Below are 26,121 nucleotides of genomic sequence, written 5' to 3'. Positions count from 1 at the left end.
AGAGGAGCTTTTCAATCTAAAAACACTCAAACAAACGCTCAAACAAATACATAGCGCTATTATGATATGTGAGGAAATCATCCTTATTGCACTTCTTTGTTTATTCTTTATTTATTTCCTACAATGTTTGACAGAGTGTGTGTTTGTACGTGTGGTTGAGAAATAGAGGGAGCAAAGGAAAGACAGAGAGATAGGGAGAACATCTGTGTATGTGTGTGTTGGGTCATATGCACTAAAACTGACCTTGGGCCTGAGGTTACATTACTGTGTGCTCCAGTAGTTCATATGGACTGAAAATACAGCTTTGCTTACACGACTGTGTGCTCACACACACAGACACACACACACACACAAACACACACACACACACACACACACACACACACACACACACACACACACACGCACGCGCGCACACACACACACGTGTGCACACACATTTTCCCTAAAGGAGATGAATGGTGGTGACAGTGCTGCTTCACAGATCCAGAGTGGTTGGGGAGAATCACTGTTTAACAGCTGGTGTTTTTATTCTGTAATGCAGCTAATCCAATTTTAGCTGCCATTATCCTTCCACGTTCCGACAACAATTCACACATAATGGAGATAATACACGTCTTTGTATCAGTGAACTGTTTGGTTTTATCCATTGCAAAACGGAAACTTAGGTTAATGTGACCTCAGTTCATACAGTATGTTCATGTTATGCCAGTAGGTGAATTGTTTAGTGAGAGGTGCTGCGTCAATATGTACTGAAATAAAGGATGACTGTCGGTTCGCCCTGGTTTTTACAATAATTCTACCTTTGTAACAGAAACATAGTACATTAAGGTCTTAAAGATTAATTTAAAATCTGTTCTTGATTTGTGAAACCTGATCTATTTATGTACACGTAAAAAAATGAATTTTTTTTTTTATCTTTTCAGAAACAAAATATAAAACTTATTATACTTATACTTATTATACTAAGAATACTATTATACTTACTATTTTGCAATTGATTAGATTAAATATACTGTTAGACTGACCAGATATATAGGCATATGACTGATATTTTTTATTAAAACGTTTTTTTATCTAGAGTTAATGGGCATAGAAAAATGTGCAATTGCCCTTTTCCTTTTTTCACATGTAAAGGTTTCAGAACTTTGAGACAGGGTTTAAGTGAATACTTACACTGCTTGGGAAATATGCTTATTGACTTTCTTGTTGAGAGTTAGATTAGAAGATTGACACAACACTCTCAAGCTAAATATGAAGCTAGCTAAGCTAGAAAACATATTATGAAGACAACAAGCAGGAGCAAACAGTTAGGCTGGCTCTGTCAGTTCTTGTTCGTATAAGGGCCCAGACACACCTGACCAACATCAAAGAACAAGCAACAACAAAGGTTGACCATTGTGTTTAACTGCACTTGAACACTCCTAAAAGACCACAGGCAATGGCAACTAGCTCATATGTTTTGTGTGTGTGTGAGAGGTAATAACTCATCATACCACCAGGTAGCGGTAGTCTGTATTTGTCATTCATAAAAGGAAACCAGAAGACTCTTGACTGCAGTTGTACAAACCATTGTTATGATAAAGATTTGTTTTTTGAACCACTCTTACTAATATAGTCACTTTTAATGTAGAATATGCGCAATAAAAGGTTGCAAATGGCCCTGTTGAAGAGGTGGAGGTGAAAAATAAGGGGAAACCAAACAGAAATCATGGGTGCTACAGCAATGGGCTCAAGAGCCTTTCTCTATCTTTTTTTTAATTGTTTTTTTTCTTGGGCACTGATGCTTAGCTGAAAAGCCAATCACAGTGTTTTCTCTCACCAACAGGCTCCACTGCCATTCAGTGTGCTCAATTGGCCAAAAAGCTGCAGACAAAGGCTGACCAGTGCCAACGGTGCAACACCGCAACCACTAGGGCCACGCTCACCAACGGCCCCGACACTGGCCATCAGCCGACCTTCAGCTTGGTGTGTTAGGGGCCTAAAACAAGGAAAGGAAACAAGGTTGATGAGAGCAGAGCTTACTAGCTAAAAAGAAGGGTCTGAAAGTCTGAGCTTGTCAGTAAAGCAACAACTTTCACTTCACACATAATCATTTGTACCTCATCTGCCCCAGTCACCTGGAAGTGATAATGTTCTTCATTAGACAGAATTTTGCAAACCAAAGAACTATAAAAGTTAGGATCAGCTGAGTTTCTGGATGATTACATCTGTATTAAGTCCATGAATTAACAGAGCTTTATGCAGCCCGGTCAGATCACACATAAGATTCTCAGGAACTCCAAACAAAGCTTGAAGAGAGACTCTCCTCTAAACAGTCTGATTGTGGCTTTAAACAACATTGCCTAATTAAAACGGAAAGTTGGGATAGACTGAAGCCAGTTTTGAGGTGCCCCCCTTCACGACCTACAGGCTGATGTGAGCACCAGCTTCACCCTGAACACTATTCTTTAAGAGACTTGGCTCATGCCCTGAGTGTGATTGGTTTACGAGATAGAAGAAAGGGATTTATCCACCTTGTCCCACAGTGATAATCAATTCTGCCAGAATTTTAGTCAGAAATCAATGTCACATTGTCCTCTTCTTCTTCTTGTGTCTAGGCTGAAGCCATAATAAAAATGACCCTTTTCTTTTGTCCCATCTTTCTTGGAGTTAGGCCTCACTAGACAACAATCCCTACCTTGTTTGCTGGTTATATGGCGATACATCACAGTCCTTGTTCCTCTGCCTGACATATTTATTGTTTTTTTATGTTTATTCTCACTTGTTTATCTCTCACTGTCCTTGGCTCCTCATCCAACTCACTTCTCCTCAGAACTTTGCTCAGAATAGTTTAAGAGTAGTGCAAATAACAAAGAGATCACTTGCAGAAAAATTGACAACAGTGTTGACAGCAACAATAAATCCTTCTGTCTGTCTGTGTCTGTCTACATGTCACCCCCTGCCCCCATGTGAACAGTAGGCCTACTGTGTCCAGTGGCTGAGTGAATAACAACAGTGTTGGGGGTCAACATCAGACTGGCCTATTGTATCGGAGGCCACCATGGTTTGTGCAACAGGCAACACACATCGAGATGGTTGTTTTGTTTGGAGATTCACAGGCATACATACTGTACATATATTTTGCAAGGAATCGTCCCTTTTACTTGATACATAAGAATAAATTCTAATCCCTTTCCTGCTACTAATCCTGTTTGGATGGTGGCAGCAGACTAAGTTGGCATTCAGACTTGGTGTTGTATCAGTGGGATAATGAAAACGTTTGAGCAATAGATGTACTGTATGCAGACCCAGTTTGTGTCCTTCACCCGTGACTAGAAAACTGAACTATGATTTGGCTTTAGGGGCAGGGGTTAGGCCTGACACACCTCAGTCAAATAAAGCATCATTGAGTCAGGCAGAATACACTAACATGTTTAACTAAACCACCCTATGCCCTGCACTCACCCTACTACTGTAAAATGGACAGGGGTGATAACAAGTTAACAAGTGGGATGCATTTTGGTCCTTTTGCTAACAAGGGGAATGACACCCCCCCCCCCCCTCATAACTCCTATTGAATGTATGAGTTTAAAGGTTTATCAGAGGCCAAACACCACTTATAATATTATGATGAAGAATTTCAATGCTCTGAAAGTTCATCATGGTGGTAATCATGTTGTCTTTTGTCACAATGATCTTGAGATAAACTGTTGAAATATGGCTTTCACATAGCAAAGTAATCTACCAGAAATGCGGGCCACACCTATGTGATTGGTCAGTGCAGTGCAATGTTGGATGATGTCTCATTGGTTCCAGCAAAAGTTGAGCCAGGTCAAACTTTTTTGCCAGATGACCCTGAAATTTCTTGTCTACAACCCACTGCATTGGCACCACAATGCGTTAAGGCAGGCCCAGATAGCAAAATTATTGTGGCCCAGATCTGGCCCACAGCAGATACATTGATCTGGCCCACATACTGCGTGGAATTATGGCACTTGGGTTGTCTGCTCCTGTTTGCCAGATCTGTATTGGCATTTTTTTCTTGTCCCTACCTGAAGCTCATGACCATAGGTGACCCTAACCCTAACAAACTGAAAAATCATTTGCTTTGCCTTCATGCTCAGATCCCTGTTAACCCTAACTGACCTCCCGCTTTATCTTGCCCTCAGAAGTGAACAGTGCCCTAGGAAACTCCTTCACTTGCAGCCCTGTCTCACTCCCAACACCAAGGCAGCTGCTGCCAACAGTCCCCTTAAATTTAATCAAAGCCTAATCTGATATCAAGCTTGATGGCCCCGTATGCCTCTAAATTTTAGACCACTGATAACTGCTTAACCATAATTTAAGTTCACCAGATCTAGAATGAAAATGTCTCGAAATGCAGTTTCTCGCAATGTTAAAGAAAGTGAGAAAGAATTCCTGGATCCATCCCTTTATCCGTGTCGGCACCAAAGGTTATTGGGGTCTATTTTTGGCTGAGACCCATCTTCCTTCCAAGTGTCATGGAAAATCTTTAAGTAGTTTTTGTGAAATACTGCCGACAAACCAACCAACCAACCAACCAACCAACCAACAGACACTGTTGAAAACATAACCCTTCAAGGTGAAGGTAATAAACAGAAAGGTTAACATCTAGATATAAATTACTGTGGATCAACATTTTGTTAGTGTTGGCCCACACATTTTCACCTGTGTGTTTGTTGCATCCACACACACGTTCATGTGTGCATATGTACATATAGTAGGATTTTGATGTGCTAGGGTATGTGCTGTCTTCCGTGTTCATACCATATATGCATTAAAGGCTAAGACAGCTGATCAGATTTGAGTGAACCTGTCTCAGCCTTAGCCTCTGGGTCTCTGGTGACATTTGAAGCAGTCTTGAAGACAGAAGAGCTTCTGAATAGGTTAAACAGGGCTACATGTGTAAGCAGTCACATGTTAAGAGGGTAGGTTGTCTAACCCGATTTACAAATAACATGCAGTGTCTGTGATGAGGCTCTGGTTTACTCATTCCGACAATGTCCGTTCTCTTTTAACTCCTGAACGCAACATACCAAAATGTGCACATGCACACTGATCGTTGATGTCAGAGTGACATCAGAGGTGAGTCATGATGCAGAAAGTGAGAAATGTTACCACCTGATGTGAGGCACGACTCAAATTTAATGTGTTTATGATTTACCCCACCATCTGCACCAATCACCCACCCCCAAAAAACAAACAAACAAAAAAACAAAAAAACAAAACAAAACAAGAGCAAAGGAAAGAGACCAATAGAGGGTGAATGAATGAAAGGAGAATGAAAGGACAGAAAAAGAGGAAGAGTCAGGTGATAAAAACAGAGCGAGTGGGAGGGATTTCTTTTCTAGAGAAGATAGCAGCGACACAGACAGATATCATCCTCAGGCAGGCTCAGTCTAATGTACGTCTGTTTGTTGTGACTAAAAGCATGAAATTACTCAAACAAGGCTAATAGGGCATGCTGTTAAATTAGATTGAGGAACTTCCTGCTGACACGAAGAAACAAAGTTAAGCCAGAGCTGTCTGAATTGCAATTTACAAGAATCTGCGAGTGCCCATTAAATTATTCAAGCCTTGTTATCACTTTCCCTTTGAATGCTAGAAGCGTCTGTGTCTTTGGACTTAGGACTAAGCAGTCAAGCAATGTGTGTACAAATCTCAACGCTATCACTTCCTGCTAACTCACTGCTCCCCTGATATGTATTGCACTAGACACCTTAGTTCTTTGGTAGCATTCAGGTGTATTCAGGGTGTACCTTTCCCTCTTTGGTTCATGTCTACACACACAAATTTGGTATTTTCAACAGAGCTAGTTGCATATAAATAAAACAGCTCAAGGCTTCAGTTATGGCTTCAATTAGTTGGAGTTTAGGCTTAAAAGTAGCGTTAGCATCTACTGTTAGCATTACTTTCCATGGATTGATAGTCTAACTTTACTTTACTTGCAACAGATAACTTTTTTGCTTTAACTTATAATTCTGAAGTAAATACTGTTTGGTTCAATAATGAATTTATTGTAAGTCCTCTGAAAATGTGACCAAATCTGCTTGGTCAAAAATATACATACAGTAATTCTAATATTGGGTTAAATGTCTCTTGGCCATTTTCACCTCAATTAGGTGCTTCTGACAACTATCCACAAGCTTCTGGTAGTCCTCTGGCTGGATTTTTAACCACTCCACTTGACGGAATCGGTGAAGTTCAACTAAATTTGTTGGCTTCCTGGCACAGACTTGTTTCTCCAGCACAGTCCACATGTTCTCAATGGGGTTAAAGTCAGGACTTTTGGAAGTCCATTCCAAACCTCAGTTCTAGCCTGATTCAGCCATTCCTTTACCACTTTTGATGTGTGTTTGGGATCATTTTCGGAACACCCAACTGCACCCAAGAGCCAATCTTCTGGCTGATGATTTTAGGTTGTCCTGAAGGATTTGGAGATAATCCTCCTTCTTCATTATTCCATTTACTTTCTTAACAGCACCAGATCCACTGGCAGCAAAACAGCCCCCCATGCTTGACAGTAGGTGCGGTGTTTTGGGGGTTAAAGGCCTCACCTTCTCACCTCCAAACATATTGCTGCTCACTGTGGCCAAACAACTACATTTTTGTTTCATCTGAACACAGAGTTTTCCTCCAGCAGGCTTTTCCTCGTGGCAGTGACACAACTGTACCATGAACTTTATACTTACAAACAGTTGTTTCTACAGTTGATCTTGGGACCTATAACTGCTTTGAAATGACTCCAAGTGACTTTCCTGACTTATTCAAATCAATCAATAATCAGATCAATGCTGAGATCTTTAGACCTTCCCATTGTAGTGTTTGTCTAGTGTCTAGTGGGTGTATCATCTCATTCCATCACAGAAAAAAGAGAGCTGTAGAAATCATTGGAACTGAAGACTGCCATGACATGTTCTTTAAGAGTGTATAAAATTTCGACCGCGACTGAATGGCTGCAAATGAACACACAATGTTAAGTTTGTGAATTAAGATGGATCTTTTCATCTGTTGGGATGCTAACCTCCGTTAGCATGTTAATGGGAATTGCCATTATGTGTTCTCATCAAGCTAAGGGACTAAGCGCTAGTTATATAAAATCGATTCAGAAATCAAAGAATCAATTCAGGTATCAATCAATTTAGGAATCTTGAATAAAAGAATGAAGACAGCCTCCTTAAGTGAATTGGTTTTTTTTCACCCCTTGTAGAGTGGGTCATTTCTTTCAGTTTGGAAATGTTGTTAGTAGGTGGATGGCCTGAATCAGGTATGTGATTGAGGACCTACCTTTTTGACAAATTTCACACAGAACTTTGTTTGTATCTGTGGTTGAGTATTTATGTAGACACATTGATGCATATTTACACCTTCAATGTGAATCAAACAGATAAGCCTACAGCACACCTGGACAAGGTTTAATTACATGAAGCTAATCCCTGCATTATTCACTTTAAATAATAAAGGTACAGAATTAGCCTACTTATTAATTGACAAAACAAACTATGACTATTAAATTAATTACATAAGTCTTAAGATTGCAGATAAAAGTCAGTTTCACTTTAATGTCAGGAACATGCATGAGTGTTTCAGACCTTTACGTCTGTCAGGCTTCTTCATGTCACATTATGTGTGTGATTATTCTGATATGCTAGTTGTTAGAACTTTCCCCTGGGGTTTTGGCGTATGCTCCTGCTTCTGACAGGAGCAGCGCTGTGACTCATAGTTTACCTCAGACAACTTGCACACATCACATTATACATTTCCCAAGGTGGCTTTTGCTTGTGTATGTGTGTGGGAGCCAACCTCTAATAAGCCATCACCACTGCAGCACTGGACAAGTAACTTGGGAGAAAAAAGGCCTGCAATTATGCAAAGCCCCTAAATACACTGCGCATCACGACAAGTAAAAGTGAACACACTGGCTGCCCTCCTGCCCAGAGAAGCAAATCCCACACTTCAGGGTGCTAACCAATCATAACAGTGCCTGTCATAACATTTGTGTTTCTCCAGTGTTTGTCGAGAACAACATAATTCTATATAAAGCATTGGCAGCCTCACATAGGGCGGATTTTAAATGAGCTAGATAGCTCGGCTTTGAATGCACTGCCCGCCCACCTGTGAAGAGCTTTGGAAGCAGACTGGGCGTGAGTGAGGGAAACAAGCCAAACAACACTTCAGGTCCTTTAGGTCTTTTTTTAGTCATTTAATGCGACCCTGGCAGCAGCAGTGGCACATGTGGCTGCTGCTCACGCACACAAAAACTGTGTCAGACGACATCCTGGTGCTGATGCTGAAACTTCACTATGCCAAACAAGATATTAAGTGTACCAATGATGATTCCTTATTATATCTGAAAACTGTGAAAGTTATAAGTGGACCTTGCGCTAAGATAAGTCCCAACATAGACGGGAAAGAAGAATGCAAGCTAGTAAATATGCATGTTAACAGTGCACCATTCAAATATCGGCTTTGCCAATGTTTTATGAGACAGGAAGTGCATTCACACACTGAGTTTTGGTGATCAACACTGAATATAAATGTAACTTTTTTATTTAAATAAAGTATTAAAATTCCACATTGTATGATGTAAGACAAAAGAGTGCGTGCCACCATGCTGGTTGTGTGCATCTTCACTGGCAGCTGCAGTTACATAATGATAAAGTAATAATAAATAAGCGGTGTGTGTGGTTCTACTTTCTGCTTGAATTTTTTTTCCCAGTTTATTCAACTGTGCGCTAACCAATTGAGAAGTGCCGTCCAATGGGAAAAGAGCAATAATGTGATGTTGCTAGTGTGCATTTTTTCAAATAAACAGTAGAGAGTGAAACAAGAACAGACAGGGGACACAATGTTCCTTGGTACAACTGGCAATTTTGCAAGTTGGCATTTCAAAATGGCAACAATCAGAGGACTAATGTTTCACTGAGAAATTCTGTAACATTAGTAACATGCAAATAACACACTCACGTGTGCCAAAACAGCCAGTCTATAATGTATTCACACAAAAAACAAAAAAAAGAAGTGACTGAGCCAACAGATCTAATGTTGGTCATCCAGTGGCTCTACCATAAAAGCCATATGTGTAACTTAGACACATAGTGAGGACCCATGGAGTCTCAGGTGGAGGAAATGATGGACTTATTTTCACAAAAGATGCTTGCTTGCTGAAGCATTTAACCTTTCACTACAGCAGCCAGTGGGCTCAGTGTTATGTGAAAGGTAAACTGCCTTCCATTTGGTGTGTTTGACCAAATGTTTGCATGTGTTTGTTCATCTGTGGTGTTTAGTGCTGGTGCCAGGGCTATTGTTTAGTATGCAGGGGTCTATCTTCACATTATCATGGCTGAGTGGGCCTGGGGGCTGTGTGATGAATCAGGGACTCAATAATAAACTCCTTATGTAAACATTGTTATTGTGCCTCAGCTGCAGCATGCTAAGGCAAATGATTGATACTATGGATTCAAAATTACAGTAGCAACCTACCTCAGAACCAAAAGGCCAACTGTTTAAACATGTGACCAAAATACAGAAAAAAGACCAACCGAATAGGCCTGCTAAAAGGAAGAGCAGGAATAAAATGTTTGGTACATAATGTCAGGCATATTACAATAGCTTTGTATTAATCCTAAAGATGGGGGATGAAATAAACCCAAAACTTCCACTTGTCTAATTTCATTAGCCTGGTTATCTCCAAATTTTGCTTCAGCACATTTAACCATATCAACATCCGGCCCATCGGCCATGTTCCCCTCATTGGGCCCTATTTAGACGGTCTATGGTGCTCGGTCTAAAGCGCAAAGCGCTAGTGTATTTAGGGCGTGTCCAAGTCCATTTTGCTAGTTAAATGGCGGATAATCTGGTCGCAAAGTGCGGCACATGGCACAAAGAGCTGGTATTATTACTCTGGATTAGTCATGGGTGTGTTTTGGCAGGAGTGTCGTCTCCCAGTCTCTTAAAGAGCCAGGTGCACCAGGGCCTGGCACATATTAAATAGTAGCACTCATCTTCAGTGAGGGACATGTGTGTGGTCCTTGGCTGCTGGACCCTCTGCCCCGCCATTTCACACTCATCTGTCCCATCAACAACTCTGTTTGACTGCATATGAAAAAAATGCATTGATATTAAACTTAGGAGGAGGAGAGGAGCACTGCTGTGACCGATTGTGACCGACTGTGTGTGCACGATTCTCAGTCCGTGGATCAGATGGGACAGGTCATAGAAAGTATCATCCTGATCAATAACGGTGGGATGAGAGGGTGAAATACGTCCTTAATGAGGAAAATATAAATGACATTACCTGCAGCAGTCCTCCAGCAGCAGAAACCATATGGTTATCTATACATTAACATGTGCATTTTCGCACGAGGAACAGCTGATAAACTTCATTGATTGACTCGGCGACAGGATCGGTTAGAATTTCTTCTACACATCTGAGGGTCAGACACAGTCCAGATTCATACAGTAAAAATAGTTTGGAGTGAAGCAGCTGTCCTGATAAATCCTGAGGTCCTGTCTACACATATTTAATTTAGAAGCTAAAAGTTTAATTCTGTTTTCCTGTTTCCTCTCCAGATTTTAGTTTTGTTGATTAAATGTGCCATGATTTTTGTTACAGTGATGTGGTGTGCCGCCTGTGTAGGCACATCTAATGCGTCCTTTAAATAGCAGGAAACAGACTGCGCTTTTGACTTTAGACCAGCTTTTTGTTGGTCTATAGTGCTGTCACTTTCTGCTGCCTCAAGATAGCAATCTGCCATCAGTGCACCTGTCCACACCTCACTTTAAGACCCACACACCCAGGGGCGCACATGTGGGCGCAAGTACATTTACTATTTACACAACGTTGGCGCTGGGGGGCATGAAAATGACAAAACTGACAAATGAGCGCTTTGCGGCGAGCGTTAGATAGAGCCCATTGTCACTAAACCTGTTAAGCATGTTGGCATTGCACATTTACAAATTACAATGATTATGATGGCAGATTAAGGCTAAAACTTTATCACTTACTTTAAATTTTTTTTTTTTAATCAAATCTGCCAGCTGTCAACTGTTGCTGGCAGATTTGATCAGTTCTAACTAGCAAGCTAATGAACTCTAACTGTGAGTTGGTAGTAGGCTATACTTTGTCTCATTCTAACTTGTTTTAAAAGGAGAAAAATACAAAAGGGTCTGAAATTGTTGATAAAACTGAAATTGTTGTTGATTTTAGCAGGATATCATGAATAGGCCTACATGATATAATGCTAAAAGGCTAAAGCTGCATGTCCCAGGCTAAAAGTTAGCATCCTCAGCAGTTGATGATCTGTGTGCTACGATAAGAATGATAAGAAAATTTGGAGCCTATGTTTCAGTTTTGTAAACAACAAGTTTGTGCAAACAAAATGCTATCTGAGGTAGTGAGTTTGGCTGAGGCTGTTACTGTATGAGCAAATTAGCAAAACTTTCCAAAATCCAACAAACAGCAGGACAGAGCTGCAAACATAACATCTGATGCAGCCAGGTCTGGCTCCCATGTAAGTGTTGTTTTTGAATGGGAATCTCTGATGTCACCTGTTGTCACACAAAATAATAGTGAGGTAATGATATGGTACTCTGTGGCTTTGGACGTAACACTAGGTTACTACAGTAGACAGTAAGCTGGCTAGCAAGGCATGCTGACGTTAATATGTCAGGTCTGATAAAACACAGTTTTATTCTGTTCCACATAACTTTGCTCCTGTGTTTTAATCATTGAACGGTGAAAACATTGTGCATATCACTGTGAACACATTGGATGCTTATAAGATGTCACTCCTATAAAGCCTCATTGACACTCTGTCAGCATGTTGAGAAAGCTAAAGATTGACACACATAGCCTACCATGTCTGATAATTACAGTTTCTATGCCACGATTGGACAATTGCTGTTTAGTCAACTTAGAAATCTGCTGATGGATTTATCAAACGTCAGAGCTGCATGAAAAATGAACTTAAACTTAATTTAAAAAAACCTGTATGCTGTAAGGTGAAAAATAAAAATAAAACAAGCATTGGATGCCTTTGAAGACTGAAAAACATAATTATGAAAAAACACACAATTTCAGATTCCTTGGTGTTAATGTGTGTGTGTGTGTGTGTGTGTGGGTGGGTGTGGGTGTGGGTGTGTGAAGCCTGTACACCTGTAACAAAGGGTGGATAAATGCACCCAAGACATAATTATAATAACTTAAAACATAATTTCAGACATCTTGATGTGTTCAACACAAGTGTGACTCCTCACTAACATGTTATACTTAGTTACTGCAGTAATGTCACTACAGCAAAGCTGCAGTTACTGCATGACTCAACAATGACAATGATATGGAACAGGGTCACAAGTTCTGTGCATGTACATATACAAACACACCCCAGGCAGCCAATTACTCCTCCCGCAGGCCTCTGTACTGTAGGTAAACAGTGCTGTTTGTTCAGTGGTTATGGATAGACTTCAGTATATTGGAGTGGCCCTTTTCCTTTGTTACTACTGTGTCAGTGTCAGTTGGCATGCGGTTACTTAATGCATGAGGCTCATCAGACAGGAGAGAGGTGGTTGAGTGAGTGAGTGGGTTGCTGCGTGGTTGAGGGGGTGTCAGATGTCCTAAGATGTTCTTAGTGCAGTAGTGTTTACAAACAGAAGAAACAGTTAATCATTTCAGACTTTTACAAATCAATTATTGCAGCCTCATCTATCAATATGACACTGTTAAAGATAGAGTGTTAACCACAACATGACCTTGTGATCACCACTGCGCACAGAATTATCAGTATGACCAACTGTGTTATAGAACAGAATGTGCAGTTACAGTGTAACATCAGTTTGATATTTTGTACAGCGATGTAACCTCTGAATTTCATTACATACAGAGAAACATTAAGTCCAACCTCAAGATAGAGCTTCAGACCAGAAAGAGAGAAAAGTAACCACTAATGTAGCCAATTAGTAGACCCATTTGGAGCACCCCCTGAGATGATGAGGGATCCTGATAAAAAATAATGAAGAAATGTCTCTCAAAGCACACGTTCAGCCCCAAACAGCAACATGTACCTCGGTCTCTGCCATCCTCTGACCCCTGACCTCGCTGTAAGGTCGACATGTCTTAATGAAGAGTGTGAGTGGATGTGGCTGCAGCAGAGCTACTTACAGGGGAGCACAGGTCATCCACACGCACTGGAGGGACAGAGCAGCCTCTCTGCTCAGGTCTCCCTCGCCTTCCCAGGTGTCCCTCACACAGAGATAAATCCACAAGATGCAAGCAGCCCTGTCACAGTGATGGACATACAGCTCGGCAGGAAGGCTGGGTAAATGCGACCTGTCCACGAGTTCCTCTGACAGCTCACCCTTCCACCCTCCCTCCGTCCTCCACACAAAGCACTGTGAGCTGACTAACTGGCCAGATAACAGTAAAGGCTAAATAAAGAGACAGAGATACAGTGGAGAGAGAAACTGCTGCTCAGAGTGTTTTATAATCAGCCTGCAGCTCCTCCTCCACCAATCTCTGACTTTGGCCCTCCCTCGTTGGCATGGCAACGGCCAATCCCCACTTGGCATAGCACAAGCCTCCTCCTATCCGTCCTTTTTCTCCTCCTCCTCCTCTTTGGCTGGCTTCTGGTGGTGACATGATTGTCGCACACTAGTGAGAGCATGTATGTATGTTTGTGTGTATGAAAGAATGTAGATAAATGTGTTTAGGATTGTGTGTGTGTAAGTCTGCATGTGTATTGGTGTGGTGGTATTGATGTATGCAAGTGTGTGTGTACAGTATAATTGCATGCATGCTTATACAGTGTGTGTGCATTGGTGTGTGAAGTCTGTACACGTGCAACAACGAGTGGACAAATGCACAGATATTTGCATCTGTATGCTTACATGTGGGTAAAAATGCGCATGCACCTTTACTGTACTGTACCAGTGTATGTGTGAGTGTTTATATTTGTGTTTCCTTTCTTCGCCTTTCAGCAGCAGCTGTATATTTATACCTGATGTGATATGAGTGTTCCTGTTAGTCATTCCAATTGCACGAATTAAGTTCAAGAGTGTGACAGTTACAAAACAAACAAAGCAGCTGCTGATAGCATGAGATAAGTTGGAGCAGCAGTGTTAGACATGCAGCCAATTTATGGCCGACTGAACATTCACAGGCACTTACTGGTGTTTTGTCACACATATTTTGAAGCGCGAGTATATCATACTGCACCTTTCTTTGCAACTCCCACTTCTGCCGGAGCTCAACATTACATTTCCAAAAAGAGACTCTTTGCGATCTCCATCTCTGCTCTCAGCAGCGCAGAAGCTGAAGAACTGAACTGGGAATACAAGTCAAACTTTATGTTTTCTTTGTTAGTGTGGCAATTTGAGCCACTTTGCTCTGTTGCTATGAGATGACAGCAAATGCTGACACGTTTGAGTGCCATGACTGACATGTTTTAACTGAAAGCAAATGCATGGATAATTACCATAAACACTAATGAAGATGTGTTTTATAAAACAAGGCTGTCAGCTATGCAAATCTTACTTAAGTTAATCAGGATTATTTCCAGGAAGCTCTGTTTCATAAAGCAGGTTTGGTTTTATTCACTGACACAACATACTTGAAAAAGTATGATACTATTTTCTAATGAGAGTTAACAAGTTGTAACTAATGGCTTAAATTATTATAATAATAATCATTGTTGTTATTATTATTTTTGATTCATTTTTAAATCTTTTAATGATGCTTCATAGCTCAGTCATAACTTTATCAACATGTGTAACTGCATTTGCGGCTTATTAACATTCATCACTGCAAACCTAATGGTCTATTATGAAGCCTCCTCACCATTTACTGAAAATATCTTCCACACATGTATGAAGGCAAACAAAAAAATTCTGTAATGTGTGTCAAATGTGTCTCCAGTACAGCCTCACAGAGCATGGCTGCAGACCTAAGCGGCAACCATCAGGGCTGAACAAATGAAGCCAACATGGAAGTTTGAAGATGGCTCCAAAAGAGAATCAATCCCCATAACCCTGCACGTTATAGCTCATTTCCCTGCACATGACAACTGTATGGAGGTGAATTTTTATATAACTCACTTGTATATTTAAGTAATACATAATTAGGGGTAAGGCCACTTTGAGTGACAGCTAGCTGTGAGCAGTCTGCTAAGCTACACCTCATCTTATTGACTCATGTTCACCTCTCTGCCTTGTTTGTGGTGTTGATGCCTTTTGGAGAATTTTTAATGCAAATATTGGCCATATATAATATGGCTTGCTTTACAGTTAATTGGACTAACAGATTGGAGTCAGGGACAGACGCCAGTGTTTTGGATTAATAGGCGACCATGTAAGGGTTAACCAGCAGACAGCTGCTGGAGCCAGTGAGCTGTGGAGGAGACAGCCGTGGGCAGAGCTCGGAGCTTCTGGAGGAACACCCCAGGGAGTTGAGGAGAGTACAGTTGTTTTTAATCTACTGGGATTAAAAATTGAATTAATCTTCACTCTTGCTTCTCAAGCTGTATGCGGCAACGAGTTGCAGAGATGCCGAAATCCACCGTAATGTACTGTAATTCTTTCTTATCTGACTGCTGAATGGATGGGGACGTGCTTTACTTTATAAAGGTACAGAGAAGAGGTGGGGAAAAGAAAATACACTGCAGGATAACAGAATGAAGTATCTGGTGACTTTTGGCTTTGGTCAGAGACAAAACTGAACACAGACACACACACTCTCATGAACACGGAAAGCTTGTTAGCCTTAGCTAGCTTGGTAGGTGGGCCTGTTTTGGCCCTTCAGAAACCTATGGGTGACAACACGATGTCTATGTCCACTAATTTCACAGTCAATGCTGCAGACTTTAAGTCTCATTTCTCACAGAGTGTTGAAAAGGTGCTGCTTTGATACATTTTGATCCTGAGCTGGTCTTTTCTTTCTATAATAATAAGGTCAATTAGTCCAGCCCCAGTAAGCCATTTCTAAAATAGGGCAATTTCTATTGTATGTAGCTGCAGTGATTTATTTTATAACATCTGATTCACATGCCAACTCTTTCTCACCTCCCATACTGAGCTCAGTGGGAATCTAACAACCAACCGTGTTATTGTCCAGCTCTCTTTTTCAAACCTTTGTCACCAAGACACACATACAGAATTCATTCAATCCAGGTAACGGTGGAAATTCATTCTGGCACTGTGCACTGTGGACAGCTATCACAGTCCATTTGCAGGCTTTTCACATAGATTGCATTATATAAAGAGGAGTAGTGGCAGGTCACTCAGTGTGTGTTTGGTAAAGTGATGATTAATGGCAGCAGTACCATGCAGAGCATGACCCATTACACAGGGATAGCGATTTAGCCCCCCCATGTAGCTTTATACAGAACACAAACACTGACATGTACGTGTGATTTTACCTGGCCACAGTTGATCTGCATAAGGGCTGTGAGTGGGTTCATACATGCTTTGTGAGACCTGAGGCAAACAACCATTCTCTGACATTGTTTATTGCAATACAGACTCATTAAGTAATCAAGATGCTATCCTGAACCTCCTGGACTGTAACTACATGACTGAGTGTTCCCTTTATATTGTGGGATGTGGCATTGGTCCATGCTATATGCCGCCAACCCAATACAAAAATAAACATGACATGAATACAACGCTTTGAACAAGTTGAGAAAATCAACCTTGTACTTTACGTCGACTTATACTTTATGCTACTAGATCATGGTGGCAGGTGCCAGAGGTTATACTTCCTTCAATGAGGAAAAAAAAAAAACACTGACACCCTGAATTCTTCTCACAAGATTAACTGGTTTGCTCCAGAATTAAGAGAAATCCCTACGGAGAACTTTGCTGTAGCTACACTTTTTCTTCTCTCTTCTTTTCATCTTATCACCGTGACATTATGGTAATCCAGATTTCATGGTCATCCAGATTGCTCAGGGGTGTATGTCTATCTGCTGTAAATTCACATAGGTGCTATGTTCCCTATCAAGAACAAACAGCAAAACAAGAGGAAGAAGATGAATCAATAGAACCTTCTGATCGTTTCTCATTTGTCTTTAAAGGTTTTGATCTGTCAGATCCATACAACAACTGTGTAGTTGGAAAAAAAACAGAAAATATGGTAATGTAAAAAATCCTCTTAACTCATCAGGGTTTGCTGTAAAGCGGATTGAAGGAATGAATAAAAACTGTTTGATAATTTTCCGTGTCTGTCGACTGATTCAGAAATGCATTGGGATAACATGTATACCTGTTGTACGATACAAATTAGATGAGACTGTCCTGTTCATGTTGAACAAAGCTACTGTTAACATCTGTCAGTCTTTCAATGTAGGGATGTACAAGCATATTTTTATATTATTTTACCTTTTATAGTGTGTTGTCTTAAACTCTTATGTAACTTTCTTACCTTAAGCTTACAGCTTCAAAATCATTTTGATGGTACAGTGTCTTGTAACAGGGTGAATGTTGTCTCTGTCTCAGCCACTCTTCACCCTGAACACTTGTTTCTGCACTATATAACTTCAGTGAGAAGGTATGGTTACAGCGTTACATACATGTGGGGGCGCCAAATCACTTAAAAATGCCAATTTCTACACGTTGCTTTAAACTGATGCAGTCTAGTCCAACAGTCTTGCGAGAATTTCCTACCTTTATGAAGGTTATGATGTTCTGCTTTTGTCCTTGAGCCAGACCAAGCACCAACACAACATTCTTGGATCCGAGGGTAAGTAACAGGTAGTTTAAGGCTAAACTGCCAACCAGGCAAAGCAGGTAAACAGTCATTTATTTAACTGTAAATTTGTACCACCAGAGCGCAACATATGGTAGGGCTTTGAACATTTGAGATTTAGGACATTAGCATAGCAACAAACAACAATTTGCTTTGTTAAGAAAATGAAGTAATGATGTCCTGAGCTGAGAATGACCTCACACTCCCTGTGTTTATGTTGTTCTCATAAGAGCTTCTCAAAAACCACTTTACAGCTAAACAGTATACTTAAATATGCCTCTAGAACATTTGAAGCAAGAAATAGGCTACGCAGTAACAGAATCCTGAATTATATTTTATCAACACTGCCTACTTTTTACAATTTGATCTGAGATTGGTAAGCAGTGCTCAAATGCTGCTTTCTTTTTTCCTTTGGAATTGAAGGTCGGGTCTGCTGCCAAAACATCAGTATGTGTCACTGAAGTTTATTCTAGATTGTGCTCACATGGTTAACATTCCTTAATAAGACACAGACAACCTGGGATAGGTAGTGCTCCAGCATAGTATTGATGCTGGTTCTCTGTGTTCAATACTCTCAGGCAAAATAGGATAGGTAAAGCAAAGATTATTTGGTCAGTAAAGGACAGTAATAGGTAACAGAAGAGAACTGGCATAAGCAAGTAGGCGAGGAAGGCAGGCAGTGTGTCAGAAACACTGCAGGCAGGGCAAGTAGGTGAGGAGCTGATGAGCAGCAGGGTGCTGAGAAGGTGGGAATACCGTGAGGACCGCTGCAGGACAGTGAGAGAATTCTAGGTACCAAATTGTCTGGAGAGATATGTGACAGGCAGACCGACAACAGAGCTAACAAAGGGGAAAAGCTTGTCATCATAACACAGGAAGCACAAAGGGTGAGCAGTAAGATGTTTGGTGATAGGGGGGGTAGATAGGGGCCAAACAACCAACTTTTGCCCCAGGACACCCCAACAGGTGGCCATTGTTTACACTGATTTATTTCAAACCATTCATTAGTCATAAACAAGATTAATTGGACTGTGGTGGTGATCAAATAGACTCCATCTGTGATCAAACAATATGACAACTCTGCTCTATGCTGCATTGACAAACTGCTCCACAGTTAACCTCAGTGAACCTTTTCAGGAGGTCTTGGTAGAGTGAGATCACCAACTGATAAGCTTGTAAGTTTCACATAGGGTATGACTGTATGATTTATCATTATAGTGAAATATTTCACTATGCAGTATATAGAGTATATATATATACATATAGTATTGGTACAATACTATATGTACAATACAGTAGTATTGGAAATACTGTAATGTTATGCATTATATTTTATGAATAAGAGATTGTTCTTAATGTCTCGTCAGGCGAAATAAAGATTAAACTCAATTAAAATGCACAAGAAAGGGAGAAATTACAAATAAAATCTTTTCTTTCAGCTTATGTGAACTCTGGTGAGGAGAATCACAAGCACACACATCACTTCAAACACAACAATGAACAGGGTACGGCCAACAGCCTGGCCTAGGACATTCTTCACTGTGATTAGATTGCCCTTGTCCTTCAGTACAGGACAAGTTTCTCTCTCTCTCTCTCTCTCTCCCTCTCTCTCTCTCTTGCTCACACACACACACACACACACACATACACACATGCGCACAGTGACACAGGACATAGTGTACAGGCACACAGCATTACAGAAAATTAAAATCTATCCTGGAGAGCTGCTGGCACCAAGGAGGCTGTTTCATATTTGGTCAGCAAACACTGCTCTCTCTCTCTCTCTCCCCCTTTCCTTCTCTAATTCCTTTCTTCTCTATCAAACGCTGGTTGAACCCTCACAGTTCGGCATGGAGGTAGTAAACATCACCTCATCTATGCTGTTTTTACCAAAGACGTTTGACAATGTCTTCAAAATGCAATGCTTTGACTGTATGATCACCCCAAACAGCTTCACTGAAATAACCAACCTTCAGCGTCCCGTGGAAACTGAAAACCTCTGAAATCATGTCTTAAAAGGGTCCATAATTGTGCTCTGTTTAAAAATGTTCTTCTCTACAACAGATCTAACGAGTTAGTGTTGGCAGTAGTGATGGCAAAATAAAACATATGAGCTGAGTACATTTTCAAAGAGACACAGCAGGTAACTAACATCCTAATGTTGGAGAACTGTATAAACTGTGTAAGGGACATACGTTAATGATTCTTTTGTGCATGCAGAAAAGTGTGTTCCTCATTCACTGTATGAGGAAAAAAAGTCTAAACACAAAAAGTAAATAGTTATAAATCTGATAACACCTGAGTGCTTTCTGCAGGGACAATCTGTGGGTGCAGAAGCAAACCTTCACAACACATTTATATTTCCTCATACACAATTAAGAGCTAGATTTACATGTGTATCATTTTACAAATCACAGGCATCTTCTTATCCATAAATAACTAGATTATAGAGCGGCTATGGTCAGTATTCTTGTTATGTGAAAAGGGTCACTCGTATTGACAAATCCACAAAATTGTCATCACCTTAATCTTTTCCTCAGTTCTAGTGAGGGATATCAACGATTAACCGGTAATCGGTTATTTCTCTTTTGACCAGATACGTATGTTGGTCTATAGGTTAATTTTACTAACAGCACTCTTTTCCTTCATAAAGGCAACAAAGTCAAATGTAAGTTCAAATGTGTGATGCTACTCTAGTGTTTAGTAGTACTACTAGCCATATGTACTACATTAAGAACAAGCACCTGGGATGGCTCACAGCCAAAGCTAGCTAGTGCTCTCACAAACGAAAGCTACCCTCACAACTACCTGTGACCTCATCAGTGTTGACTGAAAGATGCAGTCCAGTGTGCTCTTTTCTCTGGCTCTGACACAGTGACAAAACAAGGTGTGGAAATCTGCCCAGCCATGTGAAACAAGTGTGCTCAGAGGAGCTGACGCTGTGTGCCAGAGCTCACTGAGTGAATGCTGCACCAGACTAAAAGCAAAGTTCCTCTTATATTTCATGTCATTATGCTTTCTTTCTTTTTTTTCCCATAAAGGATCGAGGTGTCGAGCTATAAAAAGCAAAATTCAACAAACTGACATCGCTACTTCTAGAAATAATAGCATCTTTCAGCTCATTGTTATGCCTTTTTGGCATGCAACTTTGCTGTTTGGTTCAGTCTTACTGCTCCTATCGGTGTAATATTTGACAGCAGGAGGCAATTATTTTTAGTGAAGGGGCTCTGAAAAGCTCCATCTTTCAAGTTTAATGGCCCCTTCTCAAATTAAAACCTTTACTAATGGCAGGGTTTCCTCCAGTGAACAGGTTGGATGTTGAAGGTCACCAATAAAGCTTTTGCACATTTGGTATGTGGGATTGAGTCAAAATAAATTTAAGTGTGTAATCATGGTAATGAAGGTGCATGTCACAATTGAGGTCTGTGAACCAACAAATCTATTTCAGGTTTTAGCTACACAGGGAATACTTTAGAATCATTTTTTCCTTTTAGTCTTTTCATGGGATTATCATCAGCCTTATCCTTTAATGGCATACTATGAAGGATTTGTTTTTACTGTTGGTAAAAACAACATTGAAATTTGGCCCATCCTCCAGGGCTAAACGGCCCTGCCAGAATGAGAAAAAGCAGAGGATCTGGCGAGCTAGAGAGTGAATGAAGATAGGATGTGGTGTTAGTGAGAACAAAGCAGTGCATCAGAGAAATAAAATGTTATTTTGTGATTTCTAATGTGGTTACGTTCTACCACAAATGAACACAACACATCCCTGCACAACACGGACTGTGTGTGTGCTTCATCCTGTCTGCTGTTTGTCTCTCTGCTCTGTGTGTGTGTAGCTCTCCCCACCCTCAGTCAGACAGACACACAGACCTGTAGTTCTTTATGACAGAGGAGAGAGACTGAGGTAGCGCTGTGACCTGTTGGATACCTCATGCCTACCTCATGTGTGCACTGTTTTTGGCTGGGGGCTACACACCACTGCCCAAAGGGTGACACCCAGAAACATCCAGAACACATCAAAAAGCTGAGAAGCTGAGCAGAGTCTTTGCAGGTAAAGACACATCCATACACTTTTAGTGGGTCGTAAGTGATGATTGAAAGGGAATATTTTTGTATGAGTCTATATATCGCTCTTTCGGTAAATCCCATGTTGTCTGTTAGCATGGCCCTTTAAAGACTGGTCCATGCTAACAACACACACAGACACACACACACACAAAGTAATAACTTTAGCAGAAAATAGTCATGAGGTCTATCAATAATTTACAGCATAGAACAAGGTATTCACACTGCCTTGCTACTGCATAGACACAGTATGCGTCTTTTATGTACATTTTGTCGTTTTAAGTGCAGCCTATTACACAACCGTCGCTACGAGACTACAGAGAGCGCACTCACACAGGCAGACATGCACATTCTACCAACCATCACATGAACCTCACAGTCTGCCAGGATCACTGAGGTCATCTCATTCAGCCAAACGAGATTCTCCCTGCAGGGAAACAGATGGGGGAGTTTCCCCTTAGGATTGAACAGCACAGTGAGAGATGAAGCACAGCAGAATAGCTCAGCTCTCAGCAGGAGGATAAATACACCTTCTCCTGCCTCCCAGCCCTGCTGAGACATCTATTCTCTCTCAACAGCTGCACCACCCCAGATAGAGACAGCATGGATATTTTCAGTAACAGTGGCTCTCCTCTGCATCTCTAGTATTTACTTTGGCTGGGGATGAAATTAAAGTGGCTAAGGTGTAGGTTACTCTTTGAACAGCTGTGTATTCATCTTCTGTATTTACTGCTGCCATTCAAAAGCCTATTGTCTAACTATCATCAATGAGCAGTCAGACTATAAAATCATCTGTCTGATGGATTTTTGAGCTCTTGTTGTTTATATCAATGACTGTGATCAGATAGTAACATCCATCCACCCATTAGCTATATCCACTTATCCTTTAGAGGGTCTGGAGGGGGGTCAGAGCCAATCCCAGTCTGACAGGTTGCCAGACAATCACAGGGTAGAGACAATGAGGTGGACAACCATTCACGCTCAATTCATACCTACAGGCAATTTAGAAATGCTAATTCACCAAACCTGCACTACTTTGGACTATGGGAGGACGCAGGAGAAAACACAGGGCCGCAGGGAGAACACTGTGAACATACAAACTCCACAGAGAGAGGTCCCAGTCAGCTGGCAGGTCCAAACTCCAGTCATTTGGAGTCATGTTTCTGTCCACCTGATGAATGTAAATAATGTAAGGGAAAATAACGGTGGCAGACTTAACACTTGAACCCTTGAACCAGCGAGTCCTTGACATCAGATATGGGTCTTTTTGACAGCGCAGTCTGGTCTAGTGACATTGACATTTTACCTCTGCATCCTCACCTTACTTAAACCTAGCACCAGTATAGGGTATAGGGTACAAGCATCAAAATAAAGCCCAGTCACCAGATTATAATGTTAGCCGTTAACATTTCAGCAAACCAATGATGCGTTGGCATTTGTACCTGTCATACGTATGCTACCTTGTTGACATCTGTGCAATAAGTGTCATTCACATTACAAGTTTACGACCTGACTTTTATATCATGAGGCGGAGGGGATGGTGGTGGAGATACAGCTAGGCGAGAAGGCTGCCAAGAGAGTGAGGGCAGTCTGAGATGGCATTTTGACATTTGTAAGTGTCAATCCGGTGTGGAACGTCAGAATCCATCACTGAGCACTCCCGGGATGTAGCGGACTAATCAACAAAACATCTAAGATGGAGGGTGCCCACTTAAGAACCCTCACCTGTCAACTGTCTACCACACAAGGTGAATCTCATGCACGTCTGCGGCCTTGTCAAAACCAAGTAACGTTTTCTGCATCCCAGCTCGGATCAAGTGCATGTAATGTGAACGTGAATATATTGTGAATATGTCAAAATGGCATGTATGACACACACATTTGAATGTTTCCAGAAAAGTAAACAGCCAACATTTTATTCTGGCAACTGGGCTGCACTGTGATTCTTATTGTTGAAAGGTCTTGTAATCTGTGACAGTTTGGCGAAAACATCTTTCTGTATCAGGCTGCTGGTCACAATGTCTCCCATCCTCGCATTTCCAATTTTGCTCTTGTTCCTTCAACTAAAAAGGAACCGCAATCACATTGTAATTATGTGTGTGTGTGTGTGTGTTTGTGTGAAAGCCCACATCATTGATACCAAGTCAATTTTCATAATGAATAATGCAATCCCTGCTTTTGAGACACAGAGATGAAAGAAGAATGAGTGGTGAGTGTGGAGGCTCAGACAGATGGCTGCAAAGAGGGACAGAACAAAGAGCGCTTAATAAAAAGCTAAAGATGGCCAGTGGCTCGGATTCACTGTTGAATGAGAAGTTAACACTTCCTCTACATTGGGTTCGTGAGCAGACGATACTGAACAAGCTGCTTGATTGCAGGGCTGTCCGGCCCAGTGCATTCCAGACAGACAGACTGACAGATAAGCAAAAAGAGAAAGGCAGTTAGAAAGCCGACACGGAACACAAAAATGAGTCTTCTAACGGAGTACCACGCTCTCATGTTTTGTAATCGTTTAATTACAAAGAGTTGAATGAGTTTAGGATATTGCAGTCACCACACCAGACAGCGTGAAGCTAAAACGCCGCTGTAGGGAATAATAAAATGCAATAGAAAATCACATTTGAGGAATTTTAATCGGATAGGAGTGAGGTCGTCATTCAGCTCCATGAGGTGGAAAAAACAGACAGACATCTTCATGGGAAGCCAGCTGGAAAGTCTGACAGACGGACAGCCAGACAGACAAGCAGGAGGGTCCTGGCACAGTAGTTAATCAGAGAGACAGTGAGGTGAGACGGGGTGAGTTTTCTCTTGCAGTTCCACTTTTTTAATTATAGTTGTGAGTGAACTGAGTTTATTACTGAGCTTCTCCCTTCTCACTGGCAGACAGCACACGGAGTAGCAGGGCATCATTTATAAAACAGTGCACAGGATCTGAACCTGTAGCCACAGGTTGTAAGTAGTCCCCTGATGTGCTTCTGTTCCTTCTCCTTCCCCTCTGTCTTTGTGGGCACGGTCTCAGCCCGATACGTTGTCAAAACCTCTAAAAGATCTGCAACAAAACTGTGAAATGGAATCTTTCCCAGCGATGTACGCATTTATTTGCATGTAGAACAGGGAAGTGAGATCTGTTCACAGGTCATTTGAGACGTATGTTGAGACACATTCAGGCGTGATCACACAAAACACGTGTTAACGCCACGTATAAACAGCATGTCTAAAGAAACATGTTAAACCAGGCCTGCAGAATAATACACTTCTCCTGCAGTCCATGTGCTCTGAAAGTTCAAAAGAAATGTCGCTATATCAATATTAATATGCCCCTTCCATTTGAGCTCTGGAGATAATGTGACCTGGAGGTTGTGTACTTTGTTGGTTGTGAAAGAGACAAACCTGTGGGGGCTGCGTATTTCCTTTAAAGATTACCACTCACTGCAAACATAAGCTGGTGATGTTGCTGTTATGTAACTATTTTTAACAAGTTCACAAGACTGGTGTTGATAATGATTTGCACCACTTTCTTTAGTTACAGCAGGATGTTTATTAACCGCAGCTTGCTACAGAAGGCTCAAAGTGTTTGTGTGCTGGCAGATCCAGCAGTAACAGGCTGTGTGGTTTCCTCCAGGCTGTACCTCGTCCAAAAGATTTGACATTAATTAGACTAGCTGACACTAATTACTAACATCCACTGTCAGGGTAGGGGAGTTCTTTGGACGTCTGGCGGCTGCTTTGGACTCGCACATTTCAAGGACAGGTGCCTGCTGTGGTTGTGGGTGGGAGGGAGCGCTGACGGACACTGGGGAGAAGGCACGATTGCTTAAAAGTGAAGCAGTTGTAGAGAGGGATGAAGGAGGGAAGTTGTGTGGGAGGTAGAGAAAGATGGAGTTGGTTGGGAGGAAATGACAGGGTTGTTGTCTTGAGAAGAATGCTCTAGAAATGGTGAGAAATGGCCGATACGAATGACAAAAATCTTTTGAACTCACCGCCCCACCAGAGACTACAAAAAAGAAATCTAGTTTTCTCAACTCAGCTCTGGGGGGTATCAATATAAATGATTAATTCATACTGCTGCCCTTTAAATCTAAAGAGCATGACTCCCAAGAATTGCCTCAAGCTTTGGATCTTTTGGCTGAAATAATTACTGCACGCACTGAAACTACTGATTCTTCCATCACCTTGCAGTAAACATCTAAAATCTGCTTAGTTTTCTACCTCAGCAGTGACAGAGCGTGTTCTGCATGTACTCACAAACACAAGTCTTCTTCCACATCCAAGGTCAAGAATGATCTTTTATGCTCAATCACAAACAAATAAAG

At 41.2% G+C, this 26,121-nt stretch overlaps 1 protein-coding gene across 1 annotated transcript in view; it reads right to left on the bottom strand.

Moving 5' to 3' along the window:
- cdk18 (cyclin dependent kinase 18) overlaps positions 1–13,345 on the bottom strand; it is a 51,090-nt gene extending 37,745 nt beyond the window's left edge. The window contains exon 1 of the mRNA XM_073468252.1: positions 13,163–13,345. The gene's annotated coding sequence lies outside the window, so the exon portion shown is untranslated. The remainder of the gene's footprint in view (positions 1–13,162) is intronic.
- Between the last annotated feature and the right edge of the window lie 12,776 nt (positions 13,346–26,121).

The sequence above is a fragment of the Pagrus major genome, chromosome 6, assembly GCF_040436345.1.
Source record: "Pagrus major chromosome 6, Pma_NU_1.0".
Taxonomy (NCBI): Eukaryota; Metazoa; Chordata; class Actinopteri; order Spariformes; family Sparidae; genus Pagrus; species Pagrus major.
Note: the sequence above shows the minus strand (reverse complement) of the source record. Positions and strands in the feature narration are given on the sequence as shown.